The following is a 3,609-nucleotide window of genomic DNA, read 5'->3' on the forward strand; positions in this document are numbered from 1 at the left end:
TATCTATTGAAATCCATACGGTTAAACACTAGTTAGCTGTACAAGTCAAATTGATACTTGACTGTTAAAATGACAAACCAAATAAAATTATCTTGATAAGAAATTTTGGTTATATCACTAATATATGTATTTATTGAAATCCATACGGATGGATCGTTGAAAAATATTTTTAAAATAATCGAAACACCAGTTCGGGATTAAACACTAGTTAGCTGTTCAAGTCAAACTGATGTTTGACTGTTAAAATGACAAACCCAATAAAATTATTTTAATATGAAATTTTGGTTATATCACAAATATATATATCTATTGAAATCCATATGGTTGGATCGCTGAAAAATATTTTTAAAATAAACCAAACACTAATTCAGGATTAAACACTAGTTAGTTGTACTAGTCAAACTAATGCTTGATTGTTAAAATGGCAAACCAAATGAAATTATTTTGATATGTAATTTTAGTTATATCACTAATATATATCTATTAGTGTTGCGTGTTGCGGTACATGAAATATTAAAATAACTTTAGATTTTTATGTATTTATATATTTATTTATTTAAATATTTTTTTTATTTTTAAATTAAAGAATTTTATATATTCTTTTTTAAAAATTACTTATTTAAACAGGGTTAAATGATAAAAAAAATAAAATTTAAAGTTGATCAACAAATATTTAATAAAATATACATTAAAAAAATTGAATTATTTTTGAAAAAAAAATTAAATAAAATTAGAAAAATTAAAATTGAAGGGGGGAAAATGAGGGGCAAAAACCCCGCCTTCTACGAAAATATTGGAAAAGTCTTTAAGTTGTTCTCCGTCTTCCAAACTCTATCAATTGTGGCAGGCTTAATTAGGGTTTCTAGTTGAAGGGTTGGAGCTTTGATTTATAAGGTGAATTAAGGCTTTGATTTAGGTCAAGCTTGGGCTGGGGTTTGCCGATCTAGATTCAAGCTTCGAGTTGCAATTACGGTTTAAGGTGTTGTTCTCCTCTGACTTCGATTTGTATTTAGGGGGTTTAGTTTGTGCTTTGGTTGAACCAAATTTCTCTATGTTATTTGTTGTATATGTATGTGTATATATGTATATCTCTCTTCACGCCTCTCTCCATCAGTCCATGTCTCATTTTCTTTTCTTCTATCTCTTTATATCTCTCCCTCTGTATCTCTCTGTCCCCTCTCTCTTTGTAATAGTTGTTTTTGTGTAAAATGATTCATTTTATGATTTTGAATTGATTCATTGTGTGAGTCTGTGAATCTATGCGTGTGTGTTTAGCTTTGATTTGTAGTTATTTGAGCTTGTTTTAGTAAAAAGTATAATGTAAAAGGTCAACCTACTTAATATGACATTTATCATATATAACGGAATATACAGAGCTTTAAGTCACATAAACACTGAACTCGACTGGTAAGCAACAGACTCAAAGGATAGGCTAGAAATTTGTATATAAATTGTTTTCATACAAGCCATCTCCACCTCTTTTACTTGTTTTCTATTGCACTATCCCTACTCCAAGCTAACCTTGACATAGAAGTCATGAACTTATTGCCATTGGTCAGTAATTATTTGAACTGGGGATAGAGGTTTTTAGACATGAAACTTTTGCTAATTTGCAAGAAAGAATACATGTTTAATATTTCACAGGTTCTAATGAATCTTAAACTATTTTAAGATGAATCTACAAGATGAACAGTTTTAATGAAGTCAATGTTGTTATGTCAGGGTGCCTTTGTTATGCTTACCAAATGGTCAAAACATTCATTATTGTAAGTTTGGTTTATGTCATCTAATACGGTTAGGAGACAGGAAATTGCAGTTTTTTGAAAGATATGAATTTCGTGGAATATCATTTGAGCAGACTTATAGCCTAATACTCATTTTTTTGCAGCAGCCACAAATAGAAATTGGTTATAAAAGCGAGTCATCGATCTCTGTCTTCTATTTTTTTCTCATGATTTATGTACCAGACTGATTATCTTTACTTTCTATTTCAGTTTTAACCAAACTAAGATTCCAGTTTGAATGAATATAAGATTAGTGGTTTAGAGTATACATTGTGAAGCACTGGAATATATGTTACGAGTAACCCCCTTGCTAGTTTTACTTTCTTGGGTAATGGATATGTTGTAAATATTTCTTTTTTTCCATTTTTTGCTTTATTTCCGTTCCCAATATGAAATGCCTACTATTATTTTACCAATTTATAGAGAACCACTGTTGTGGATAACTTATTGAACAGTGATGATGTCCATTATATGCTTGGTGCATTAAGAATGTTTGGCTTACGAGTGGAATAGGATAGTGGAAATAAAAGAGCAATAATTGAAGGTTCCTCTGGTCTATTTCCAGCAGGAAAGGAATCTAAAGATGAAATCGAGCTTTTCCTGGGAAATGCCGGCACTGGATGCGTCTATGGACTGCTGCCGTTACTGTAGCTGGAGGAAATTCAAGGTATTTATATCAAAAAATAAGTTCACACTTGTAAGTATAGTAGCGTGGTGCCTATGAAGGTTGTAATGCACTCATCTAGGAGCCATGAGGTAGTAAGCAGTTTACCCTTAAGCTTACTGCCAGGACACTTAGGGAATGCCTTTCCAAAGTATTTAGATAAACACACTTTTAGGTGCAAAATGTTATGTCTAATACCTGTGGCCTGAAAAGAAAAATAAAATATTCCAGTCCTTTAGACTCCTCTGGAAGTTGCAGTGGAGGCCGCTGGTTTCTTAAATCATCAATCTACATTCGGTGGATGATATACAAGCATTTATGCTTAAATCCGTTAATACACAAGTCTTGCTTATATTTTTACTTGTTAGTGTTTTTTATGTTTGCAAGATGGTGCCTTTTAGGTGGAAGCAAATGTAATATATTTTATTTTTGTTTTTTGTAGGAAGCATTTCAAATTGAAATTTATTATAGGTGGTATGCGTATATGCCTCTCTGGATTTCCTCAGCTCTTTTGAAACTTATTGGTTGCATATTTAAGTGTTAAAACAAGCATGAGCTCATTATATCATTATGGTTACTAATTACATACTATCTTTTATAGGTTCATATTTCAATGGAATACTTGGCAATGTAAACACTGATAGACCTAGTGCACCAAAGTATTCAACAGCAAAATGGGTAAATGAATTTTGTATTAATCTTTGTTGAATCAGAATCATGGAAAGATGGGTTTGTTTATTTGGCTTTGAGAAGAAAAGAATTGTGTGCAACAACGTACAACCAATTACTCAAGGACATTATATTTTGTTGGATTTAGTGGCTTCGACTTAAGTTTTGTAATGTATTGTACAATTCAAATGACTTTGTTAGCTAATTTTTAATATTTTTATGTAATTTTTTTGTACTTTATAATATTTGAATATTATTCCAATTATAATGAAATAATATGAGTTTTTCCACTAGTTTTGATTGTTTTTTGTTTAGCATTGTATTGAATTTAAAAAATGGCTGGAAACTGGAAAGTCAAAATTTTGCTATTTTGGAAATACAAACTTACGACGGTTATTCATCACATATTCCGTCATAAGTTACTAATTTACGACGCATTTTTTCGTCATAAAATTATCTTTTATCTTATTAAAAGTGGGTTCCGTAAAGTAA

General features: G+C 30.6%; 1 long non-coding RNA gene across 1 annotated transcript; it reads left to right on the forward strand.

Annotated features, from left to right (window-relative positions):
* The first annotated feature begins 828 nt into the window (after positions 1 to 828).
* LOC141670839 (uncharacterized) lies at positions 829 to 3,342 on the forward strand. Its single transcript, XR_012554770.1, has 3 exons — positions 829 to 979; positions 2,350 to 2,451; positions 3,050 to 3,342. It is a non-coding gene; the product is annotated as an uncharacterized LOC141670839 (long non-coding RNA).
* The last annotated feature ends 267 nt before the right edge of the window (positions 3,343 to 3,609 follow it).

Source organism: Apium graveolens, chromosome 7 (assembly GCF_009905375.1).
Source record: "Apium graveolens cultivar Ventura chromosome 7, ASM990537v1, whole genome shotgun sequence".
In the NCBI taxonomy this organism is placed as follows: Eukaryota; Viridiplantae; Streptophyta; class Magnoliopsida; order Apiales; family Apiaceae; genus Apium; species Apium graveolens.